Genomic DNA, 12,529 nt, shown 5'->3' on the forward strand with positions numbered 1-12,529 from the left:
GATCCTAGGCTTTACTAAAAGGGCAGGCTGAGACTTTGGTATGTTATCTTTTCTGCCAAAGAGAACATCAGAAGAGAACACAATATATAATGAGTATTTGTTGCATGTCAGGTGTTATGTGTCAGATAGTCTACCTATATTTGTTTCATTGACTCTTAAGAATAACACTGTGAGGCAGGTATTATCATCTTACTTTACACATAAGTCACTTGTAGAGGCGAAATACATTTCCGTCACTTAACTAGTAAGTGAACGAATCCAGGACTGGAATCTAAAGTCTATGGTTTTAAAGTTCAGTGTTCATTCTGATAGCCCATGTTGTTAACAAGGAAGAAGATGGAGGTCTTTCTTTCTGTCCAGGTGGATTATTTTATACGAACTTATGGGTACATGATATTTTAGCGCCTGCTAACTGACAAACCCTGGATGGTATAATAATGGGTACGAAAGGAAGAGGGAGAAAGAGGAATGAGATGGAAAATACAGGGCGACATGGATCCACATGTACACTCCGTGTTCCCTTGACTCCAACCAGCCAATGAAAGGACTGAATAGAAGTGGATCTTTTGAAAGACATTGACTTTAGAAAAGTTGTCAACAAAGTCTTTGAACAGCTGTTTGCTGATAATTGCATCTGAAGGCAAAAATGTGAGTGTGTCTAAACGTTATATTGGGAAAGAAAGAAAGAAAGAAAGAGAGAAAGAAAGAAAGAAAGAAAAAGGAAGGAAGGAGGGAGGGAAGGAAGGAAGGAAAGAAGGAAGGAAGGAAGGAAGGAAGGAAGGAAGGAAAAAATCTAAGATACATAGATTTATTCTCCCGTATAATCACAAAGCATTCTGTATTGTAACTGTGTTTCCCCTTGGTAATTCATGATCCCTCCAATTCATGATCACCAATTCATGATCACCCCTCCAATTCATGATCACCAAACCATATTAAGTACTTATTCCATACCAGGTACTGTGAGAAGCACAACATAAGAGATGTAATCCATATTACTGAGGACCAAATATGTGCTCCTTGACTCTTGACCCAAGAGGAGACCCAATGTCTTTTCGGGTAGGAATTGTGTAAATGCTCTATTCTCAGGGGCCTCTTAGAGTGATCTTTTAGACTTGGGGAGAATTTATAAAGCAGAGTGCCCTTACAAACTATTTCAAAGAGATGTGAATGCATAGAGTATAACATTAAATTTCTTTCAAGTGGTGATTACAGAGTTAGGCAGGGTTGCTTCAGAAGAAGTGAGAGCCAAGGGGCTTTCCAAATGTTAGAGGTGGGGAGATGAAAATGTGAGTCGTGTTTGCTGTGTTTGCTGTGGCAGGTAGAAGGTGGTGATGAGCTCCCGAAGAGCCTAGCCCCGGGGTAAGCAACAGATCACCAGCAAGGCAGCTAACTCAGGAATGTTGGAAGCCATTCCCAGCCATTTCCTCTGCTCCTGGCATCAATCTTCGTGGTTGGAAAGGATACCAGTGGAATGGTGCTTCCCAGAGTTTTAGGCACTGCTTCCTTGAGAAATATTATGATAACCCATGTTCCAAACTGTCATTCCATACTGGTGTTAAAAATCCAACAAACAAGCCACCTCGCCAAGGTTGACTTACACGGGTTCCACATCCACTAAGCAACTTAAAAAAAAAAAAAAATTCAGGAGGCTCCCTCTTGACATCACATCAGATGTCTTGGAGAAAAGGAAGCCTGGGGGAGGGCCCGGGGCTGAGAAGAGAAGTGGGCACCTTGTCCCATCCCTGCGGCCCAGGCGTGGGACAGCCTCGTCTGAAGAGGCAGCCGAGCGCACAGGGATGGACATAGTCTCGGAGTCAAGTGGGTACACGCGTTCAAGTTCTGGTTCTGCCCCTTACAGTCTGTGAGACCTTCCCAGCCCCCTAGGGTCTACAGTCTTGGCTTTCCTTGTGTGTAGGGGGAGGTGTCTGAAAGTTAGAGAGCATATGAAAAATGCCTGACATTGGAAGTTCTTGATAAAAGATAGCTGTTAACTATTTTACAAATCCGCCAAACAGTGATTTAGTGGTCGGCGCAGGAGGCTCTCATTGTCTTTGGAGTCTCAGACGCTCATGTAGCTTAAACCTTCAGAACTCCAACTACAGAAATGCTGACGGGGAACATGCCAGTGGGTGAATACCTCCCTCCCCCGGGTGCCTTTCTGTAAGGACAGGCCCGAGTGTATTCGTGCCCAGTAACCTACAGAATCTATTACTAACCTGAAGAAGAACAACTTACGTGACAGAATTGGGACTGAAGGCATAAAAGCGAAGCCCGAGCAAGTGCGGGACATTTCCTGTCCCCCCCAGACTGAGCATGGAGTGTCTTGTCGCAGCTCTGCCCATGGAGGGCTGACCCCATGGCAGAGACGAACAGGAAGAGCCCTTTGTCTGCCAGGTGCTACCAGGGATGACTGCCTTAAACCAACAGCTAGAGGAATATTGATGTGTAAATCAGAGAGGAACCATTAGCTGTGAGGCTCCTGCTTGGTTTAGGATGCTTTTGACTTTGAAATGAGAAAGCTGACACCTTGTGGGGCTCTCTCTGTAAGTGTGGGAAACCACAGGCTTCGGAGAGCCCTGCACCTGCAAATACTTGAATTTATTTTTTCCCCCACACTGATAAGTTCTAATTTTAATTCTTTCCCATACTTCCTCTGCTACGTTTTTATTACTGCCTCTGCTCTGGGTGCCCATTTAACCTAATGTACACACACACACACACACACACACACACACACACGACATCAACAATAACAACCCAAACCATTGCTTGTACAGTTAATAGAAACCAAATGTCCCAGTAGCTTGCAACATTGCATATCATATGTTTTGCTTTTTCCCACTGATTTAAGAATCTCTCTCCCTGAGCTAATTTTCTTCCCTGTTCACTCCACCCCAGGCCCCCAATGTCTACAGTCTAAAGGTCTTTTGTCAAACACACTTAAAGACTTCCATCTCCTCCAGGGTGAACTTGCCCGCCTTGTTTCATTACTCGCATGGCTTTCTTCACAGATGGGGACTTTGACCTTCTGAAATTCCTGCTGGAAATTAAATACTGAACCCAGCAGTCCATAGGAGAGTTAACAGACAGTTTCAGTACACAGAGCAAGACCCCTCAGCGGGGTCAAGTTATTAACTCACGAGAAAATGTGGATTGGATGGTCAAATGCAGGATGTAACTCACGTTCGAATCGGCTTTTGGCACTAGGGGTCACTGAGTCCTGGGTAGGGAATAGCTCTGTTCTCAGGAAGCAGGAGATCCCAAGTTCAGGCTTTTTCTGCAAAACGCACAAATGCTTTTGATGCCCTCTTTGCAGAACTTTTAGAAGCTTCTGTCTCACTCTAGGCAGGTTTGCTCCTGACCCTCCTTCATATCTTTTTTTTTTTTTTCGTGTTCTGATACAATGGCTGAGTCAGAACTGTCTCTTTCCTCTTCCTCCTCTCTTCTGCCTTTTCACGTCCCAGTTTTAGGCTTTTCCAGTAGTTTAAAAGACAGCATGGCTGGTCAGCAAGACAGAAGTTAACAGGAAGCCCACTGGGTACCTGAAGTATGTTATTCCATGGCTATGCAGGGTTGAATTCCCGGGTCATAAGGTGGGGAAGTCAGGAATATGGTTGAGAAAATCATGCCCTCCATTCAGAGGGAGAATCTGCTAACACATTTATTGTTTTGTTCTTGCACAGAGATTTTAAGATTCTAAACTTTCTGAAAAGTTTGTGAATCTGAAGGTGTTTTGTACAGTTTGTCTCTTGATCGATTCAGATTTTTCAATTGGTCCCTTCTTCCTGTGGCCTGCCCTTTGGTTATCTCCGTTACTTACTTTCTGAATCAGGAAGGTGGAGGTCTCAGAGAAAAATTGGACTCTGTCTTCTTCCTCTTAGGAATTTGTTAACCTTTTCTTGGGAACTGGAAACTGTCATTCTGGGTGACGTGTTTCGGGGTGTGAATTCAGGTAGTATCGTGCAGCGGTGAAGAGCAGAGGTTTAGTATCAGAAAGACCTTCGACTGGAATTACTTGAATTAACTAACTAAACTTGTCTGACCTTGGGCAACTTGATTAGACTCTCTCAGCTTTAATTTGCTTCCTTGTAAAATGAAAATAATATTGGTTTCATGGGATTATTAAGGGGACTCAGTTAGCCAAGACGTATGAAAAGTCCTTAGCTATGTTCCCAACATATAGGAACATTTATTGATTCTTCTTCTTCTTAATCATGATCTGATCATTATGAACACTGCGATGCCCCATGAGTCTGCTGCGTAAGGAAACCTGATGGCTCAGTGGGCAAACCATCGTCCCCTGCTCCACTTTATGTTCAGTGTGGCTGGATGTTTTTGAGAATGCGTTTCTCTCTTCCTCTTTCATTTTCTTCATACTACTTGGATGGCTGAGTTTGTGGGGCCAATTCATACTGCTATGCCATGAAAGACCGCAAGACCTCCTTAAGTGGAGGAGAGCAATTTCAAACCCAATCGATGGATTCATTTACAACTAATCAGAGACCTACACGCCCCGAGCTTCCTATTCACCAGTGTCTGGGAAGTCAGGGAGCTGAGTAGCTTTTTCAGGGTGCATTTGACAAAACTTCAAGACAGGAAGTTTTGAAAACTGCGGGTTCTGAGCTACGCCTTCTAACCATTTCTGAATGTTCCAAGCTCTTCCAGAAACTGCTGTGGGAGTATTGAAAATATCCAGAATGCGGGGCGCCTGGGTGGCGCAGTCGGTTAAGCGTCCGACTTCAGCCAGGTCACGATCTCGCGGTCCGTGAGTTCGAGCCCCGTGTCAGGCTCTGGGCTGATGGCTCAGAGCCTGGAGCTTGTTTCCGATTCTGTGTCTCCCTCTCTCTCTGCCCCTCCCCCATTCATGCTCTGTCTCTCTCTGTCCCAAAAATAAAATAAACGTTGAAAAAAAAAATTAAAAAAAAATAAAATATCCAGAATGCATCTGACTCTTGATTTCAGCTCAGGGCTTGATCCCAAGATCACGGGATCCATGTTGGTCGTGAAGCCTGCTTGGGATTCTCTCTCTCTCTCTCTCTCTCTCTAAAAGAAATTTAAAAAAAAAAATCCAGAAGGAGGTAGTGTTCACCTGTTGTTGTTGTTTTTTTTATTTCCTCCTAATTTGACAAATTCAATTCGATCACTGTTGTTACTCTGGGATTTGGGTGGGCCCCCGGCCTAAGAACCTGGTTTTCATTTGGCCTCATGGGAGAAAGTACCTATGAACCATTACAGGACTGCTTGGCCAACCTGACTGTGGCCCCCCCTCTAAGATGGGGCTTCCAGTGCTCGCTCACATTTTGGTCTCGAAGACCCTCAAAGTATGGAAGGGTGGGGTTCCCGTCCTGTTCCCAGGAGCTGTGGAATCGGCCCACCTCGTGTCCAGGCTTCAGCCTAATGCAAACCGGGAAGTTAGTGACAGTCACCCCAGCTTATAATGCTTTATGGTTCCCTGAAGGCTACCTTTGCATTTCTGCCTCTGTCTTCACCAATGGCTCTGGGGGTTTTGCTGGGCTGAATTGTAATAATAACAGCAAAGCTCATTGAGCACTTGCCACGTGCTAGAATTTTCCCTACTTCAGTGCTCATCACACCCTATGAAGTAACAACACTGTGACGCTGGCTGGAGGGCAAACAGAGGTGAGGAGGGGCTAGGTTCCTTGCCCCCCTGCAGAGCTGGGTGTGAACCGAGGGCTGCCCAGCCTGCTACCCTGTGCTTTTTGTGCTACCCTGTGCACGACAGCCTCCGCACAACCAGGATCAAACCCCATATTTCTCATTCCATGACTGGCCCTCTTCCTGTTATATGATGCTAAAGGCACTCTATATTTTGGATTATTAAATTTAAGCAGCTTATAAAAAGCACTCAATTTCACTTACACTGCAGCTGGGAGCGATTAGCTCAGTACGTGCCCTCGGGTCAGCATACCTAGAACACAGGGGCCCGCTGCCCCCCCCCCCCCCCCGCAGTGGTTGTGTCTCCTCTGGCAGCGTCCCCACCCTGGCCACCCAGCAAGGGACGGGGTGGCTTTGCCACATGCCGATCCCCGCTGCAGATGAGGTAACTGAGGATCTCTGGGGGATGGGGCCCCGACACGAGCATGTCTACAAGCTGTCAGGCGAGTCACATGGCAATCAGGGCTGGACAGCTGACCTAAGGCATCGAGGCGTGAGTTCTGAAGGCTGCTGGATGGAAAGGCGAGGGAGTGAGAATGTCACGTCATCTTGGTCAGGCCCATATCTTAGCCAGCCTTCCAAAAAGAAATGGACCCATGTAAACCGCTTATGGGCCCTTAGCGCAGGGCCACATACAATCTCCATATTTTTCACTATGCTACTCACAGTACTACGTACGATAGATTGGGGGCAGTCGGTAGCTTCTCAAGGGTAGGAGAAGGGTTTGGGGGACTGCATAACGTATCTGCCAAATGAGCATTTTTCCATGCAGGGTTTTCTTTGTTTTCTTCCGGCTCTCAAAAGTTTCTGTAACCCAAAGAAGGTTAAGGACTTTACAAAAGTCACCGTATTAATGATCCCACGAGCAGCAGCAGAACCAAGAAAGCCCAGGATGTCAGAGCTGGAAGAAGCCAAGTATTCCCAGCCTTGGGAGCATGGCAATGAGCTTGGGGGCTTTGGCAATGCCCATTCCAGGGCCACAGCTCAGAGCCAAGACTTTCTAGTCTGTGGGCGGAACCCGGGAATCAGTATTTTCAAAAAGCTCCACAGAGAACTTTTGTGAGCCATCAGGAGTGAGAACCATGGGTCTGATGAGCCAAAGTTGGCTTCTAAATGAGGAGCCTGGGGTCTGACAATGTGTCTCTCTCAGCTCGTTCTGATCCTGAACAGTGATCGCCACAGATGGGTTGTTCCCTGGCTAACGTGATGATGGGTTTTCATTCCAAGTCCTAACTGCCCCCCTGCGTTTCTCTGTATTTCTCACAGTTTTTTCTCTCTCTCTTTACTTATTTCTCAGAAAGATCTCCCGCTAGTTCTCTTATCTGCCTTGATTAGAATACTTCCAGGGCCAGGACAAAGGTGAGGCCTTAGCACAAAAAATTAAATCAGGGTGTAAACACTCAGTAATTGAAATAAATAACACCCAAAAGGCTATTTTTTTTTTAAATATCAAAGTCAATTTAAAAAAATACATAATGAACTGGGGCGCCTGGGTGGCGCAGTCGGTTGGGCGTCCGACTTCGGCTCAGGTCATGATCTCGCGGTCTGTGAGTTCGAGCCCCGCGTCGGGCTCTGGGCTGATGGCTCAGAGCCTGGAGCCCGTTTCCGATTCTGTGTCTCCCTCTCTCTCTGCCCCTCCCCCGTTCATGCTCTGTCTCTCTCTGTCCCAAAAATAAACGTTGAAAAAAAAAATTAAAAAAAAAAATAAAAAAATACATAATGAACAAAACACCAAAATTTTCAAGTAAAATCATTCCCAGTGCTGTATTAAAACCTGAGGCGAAAGAAAAAAATGGTGATATGGGTCACGTGTTTATTTACAAACCCAACGTTTTGTTCATCATGGAATTTTTGTGTGTGTGTGCTTTAGTTTATCGAAAGGAAATATTGCAAAAAAAATAGGGCTTTAAAATATTGTTGATCTTGGCAACTGAGTGTCCCGGTGGCCCTTGCATTTTGTGACTGAGGAGAGTGCCCCACTGGCCCCGTCCCAGCCTGGGTGCTTCGTCTGCTCTGTGGGGGCCTGGCCGGGGAAGAGCAAGAAACTGATGGCCAGGATGGGAACAGGTTAAGTTATGGTGGGTGGGAGCCGGCACCCAAGGAACAGCACTGTGGGTGGGAAGAGGGGATTTTATCATATATATACATTACAGTCGACCCTTGGAAACCACGGGTTTGAACTGCGTGGCTCCACTTACACACAGAACTTTTTTCAATAAATACAGTAGAGTACTGTAAATGTATTTTCTCTTCCTTGTGATTTTCTTAATAACATTTTCTCTCCTCTAGCTCACTGTTTTGGAAGAATACAGTATAGCATACATATGACATACAAAATATGTGTGGATCAGCTGCTTATGCTATTTGCAAGGCTTACAGTCAACAGTAGGCTCTTCGTAGTTAGGTTTGGGGGGAAATCAAAAGTTATATGCAGGGGCGCCTGGGTGGCTCAGTCGGTTAAGCGTCTGACTTTTTGTTTCAGCTCAGGTCTTGAAATCAGGGTGTTGAATTCAAGCCCCACATTGGGCTCCATGCCAGACATGGAGCCTAATTAAAAAAAAAAAAGTTATATGCAGATTTTTGACTGCATGGGGGTCACCACCCCTAATCCCTGAATTTTTTGAGGGTCACCTTAAATATATATATATTTACATATATACATTAAATGTTTATATACATTACATATACATACATTTATATGTTTATATACATATATACATTAAACATTTAATATATAATGTATTATATATTTAATATATAATTATATAGTATATTATATATATAATAATATATTATATATAATATAATATAAACAATTAAATGTTTAATGTATATATGTAAATATATATATTAAATTATATATGTAAATATATATAAATTACATATTACATATATAAGTATAAATTACATATATATTAAATATATACACACATATATGTATATGTATTATACAAAAGTGTTTGGAAATATCTATGTTTTTATGCATATATACATTAAATGTTTAATGTATATATGAAAATATATATATTTACAAATATATATATATTTACATATATATTACATATTACATCTATAAATAAATTACATATGTATTAAATATATATGTACACACATATATGTATATGTATTATATAAAAGTGTATGGAAATACAACCTTCTTATCAGCCAGCACCAACATTTTTCTTAGAGGAGAGATCAGACTTCATTTAAAGCTACTATTTCATCAACAACTTAAAGAGGAGAGAAGACTCTGAGTATCTGCGTTCTTAGGCAGTCAAGATGACTTAAAAAACGAAGGCCAACAGGGGCCTCAGCTGGAGTTTCTGGCAGAAACATGAGCATATCATAATGTGAGTAAGAATGATTTTAGTGCCCTTGTAAAGCATGTCGGATACTTTCTATTAAAAAGTTGATTACAGTTTTTTCAAGGTAAAAAAAAAAAAAAGTTCTTTAGTCATAAAAGAGAATATAGGGAAGGAAGGACCAGAGAAAGGAAGGAGAGGAAGCATCTTTTGGGGAACAGGAACTGCTGGCCTCTGAGTTCACTGCTTTTGTGATCCAAATCTTTCCATCCGGAAGGACTGAACCTTCTAGTAAAGCCCGTATCAGTGTCGTATACGATTGGGTTTTATTTTATTCGTCTTGTGCAAATTAAAGAAGGGGACATATCTTCTCTGAGAAACGGAAGGATCCCTACAGGAACCAGCCGGTGGGAGCAGAGCCCCGTGCGAGATTTGCGTAAACTTTGCAGGAATTCGCAGGAATCTCCTGAAAGCCTTAGGCTCTCCGAGACTGTGGAAGGTTGACTCCATCTTCCCGGAAGTTGAAGGGGCCAGTGTGTGGGCGACGCCCAGCATGGTGCTGGGCAGACAGAAGAGCTGGCTTCTGCATGGTCTTGGGCTTGCCCTTGGTTTGCCGCGATGTAGACGCCGGGCTCTCTCAGGTGTGCCTATGAAGCTACTACCTCGGTCTTTCTTCTCCAGACCTGTAGTCTCACCACCTTCCTCTTGCTTCCAAGAAAATGATCAGACACTTGGAAATGAGGCTGATAGGTGGGCAGCATGGGCTTTCAATGTCCTGTGGGGCGAAAGCCCCCCTAAGGATTATATGGGGTACTTCTCCCAGCTCGCTGTTTCCTGCCTTTTAAAATTCCTAGACTTGGTGAAATTACATATTAAGCTATAGATTTTTCTTTGGGAGAAGTGCAACTAATTTGTTGGGCAGGAAAAAAAAAACCCTCAAAGGATATAGTATATTTCCTTTAAGATATTAATTTTGGATCTAACCCAGCAATTTGACCATAATATTCCTTTTAGAAATAGCCTGGAAATACCTAGCTCTTCAAATCTCTTTCTTTTTTTTTTTTTTTTCAACGTTTATTTATTTTTGGGACAGAGAGAGACAGAGCATGAACGGGGGAGGGGCAGAGAGAGAGGGAGACACAGAATCAGAAACAGGCTCCAGGCTCTGAGCCATCAGCCCAGAGCCCGACGCAGGGCTCGAACTCCCGACAGCGAGATCGTGACCTGGCTGAAGTCGGACGCTTAACCGACTGTGCCACCCAGGCGCCCCACTTCAAATCTCTTTCAACTGGTCGTAGCGTCTTACTGGTTTTCTCATTAATTAATGAGTTGAATAAAATCTTGGACATGTGTTTATTTTATATTTGCATATATATGTATGTATGTGTACATTTACGTATTTTATTTTATTTTTTTTGAAAATTGTACCTTAACCTTCTCTGCGTTGGTAGACTGCAGGCTGTGGATGGTTCTGCAACCCTTTCCCTGCCCGGAACACTCAAAGCATCGGACTCTCCCGCCATTGTGTCTCTGCACCATGATCAGCATGGGGTCTGGCACAGGGTGTTGGCGCTTGTATGATTTCTGTGTCTTGTATTTCCCCCTCTCTGTTTGGGTTCAACGCCTCAGATATTGAGATCAGCTCTAAACCATCCAGGGGGAATGACTTCTTGAGGACCCGGGATGTAGCTGGAGGATGTGGGGGGGCGCGTGCAGGTACTTGATATTCTCCCAGTGGGGAGGCTGAGTACAACAGCTCAAGGAAAGCCTGCCAGCAGGGCCCCTTTAGGTCTTTTGCTTAGGGTTCATGGCCCTGGCCGCACATTCGGATTAATTGGGAAGTTAAAAAAAAAAAAAAATACCCTCTTCAGGGCTCCACTTTCAGGAAGCCCAATTTAACATAAGTGAGCCAGACCTGGGTACTGGCATTTTTCAAAAAGCTTCCAGATGCTTCAGCCAAGGTTGAGAAGCACTGTGCTAGCACGATTGCTAAGCCAGCGCATGGGACCACAGGCGATGATTCTCATGGGCTCTCCTCCTGCTTGGCCGTGGGTCACTCGAGCTATGTTCAAAGCACTCTGTTTTTTCCTGGGGAGGGCCCCGTCTTAGTCTTCGTGGTGGGGCCCCGAGGAGCTCCAAAGTCCACGGAAAAATCCCAATTCCTCAAAGATTTTCATCTTATCAGCAATCTCCCTACTGCCTGCACAGAACGTTCTATTGTATGAGGGTTTTTCTTTTTTCTTTTTTTCTTTTTTTAATTTGAAGTTCCTGGCAGCCACTAAAACGTCTAAGAACCCGAATCCGGGTTTGATCGGTTGTCAGCAGAGTTGAAAACTGCTGTCTTTAAACAATTGTCTAAACTCTGCCTCTTCTGGTCTGTCCTTCGCTTCCCCTGGCAGGCCTCTGGACCACCGATTTGCACAGTGCGCTTCACTGGCCGCAGCCCTGGCCACCTCCTCTCCTCCCACCCTCACAAATGAACACGGTGCTGCTCAGACTGTGGGTTTCTCTGAGCGTGCCTCTTTCTTGCTTCTCTGCCACCACAGCCTGGCAGTCCCAAAGCTCTCACCATCCCGTTGCCATCTCCCCCTGAGGCTCTGTGGCCTGATTCCACCGCACGGGTCAAAAGCGCAGCCTTGGGCGCGAGCAGTGACCTGAGAGCTGGCACCCCTCCTCCCTCACCTCCTTTCTGCCCCTCGCCCCTTGCCCAACTCCTCCCAAACCAACCCTTCCTCTGGAAAGATAAGACTCTCTTCTCAGTTCCTGTATCCCCTTCCCCTGAGTTTGCATTTCCTTTTATTCCAGACTAAGGCGGCTCTTTGTGAAGGGGGATGTGGCGTTTTTGCACAAATATTTAATCTTTTCCAATCTGCCCTCTGCACTGCCTGTCAGTTCTCAGGGCTGAAACCACTCTGTTTGCTTTAGCTCGTAACGGGATACTGTTTTGAAAAGTGATGCAGAAGTCCGATTACTTATGAATCTGGGCTTTATTTTGCATGAATGCTTTTCAAGGCTACGATAGATTTATTTTTTCTTCCTCACCAAGAATTATGTTGCCAGTGGGGGTGTGGTAGCAAGCAGGCAGGGGAATCCAGAGAGCTTTTAACTTTTTACCCTGTAGCTTGAAAACCTCAGCTGCAGGGACCTAGTAAAACAAAGTTAGCCAAGGTTTTACTGGCAGCTTCTTTCAGGAAAGATCTCCCCCTTCCCTTTTTGGAAATGTCATTATTTTCCACAAAATGTAATTCATCCTATTAAAGTGTCTGCAGTACCTGTTAGAAATCACCTGTTAGGGGCGCCTGGGTGGCTCAGTCGGTTGAGCGTCCGACTTCGGCTCAGGTCATGATCTCGCGGTCCGTGAGTTCGAGCCCCCCATCGGGCTCTGTGCTGACAGTTCAGAGCCTGGAGCCTCCTTCGGATACTGTGACTCCCTCTCTCTCTGCCCCTCCCCTGCTTGCACTCTGTCTGTCTCTCTCTCAAAAACAAATGAACGTTAAAAACTAAAAAAAAAAAAAAAAAAAAAAAAAAAAAAAAAAAAAAAAAAAAAA

This window comes from Herpailurus yagouaroundi, unplaced genomic scaffold, assembly GCF_014898765.1.
Source record: "Herpailurus yagouaroundi ecotype Mexico unplaced genomic scaffold, PumYag 203, whole genome shotgun sequence".
NCBI lineage: Eukaryota > Metazoa > Chordata > Mammalia > Carnivora > Felidae > Herpailurus > Herpailurus yagouaroundi.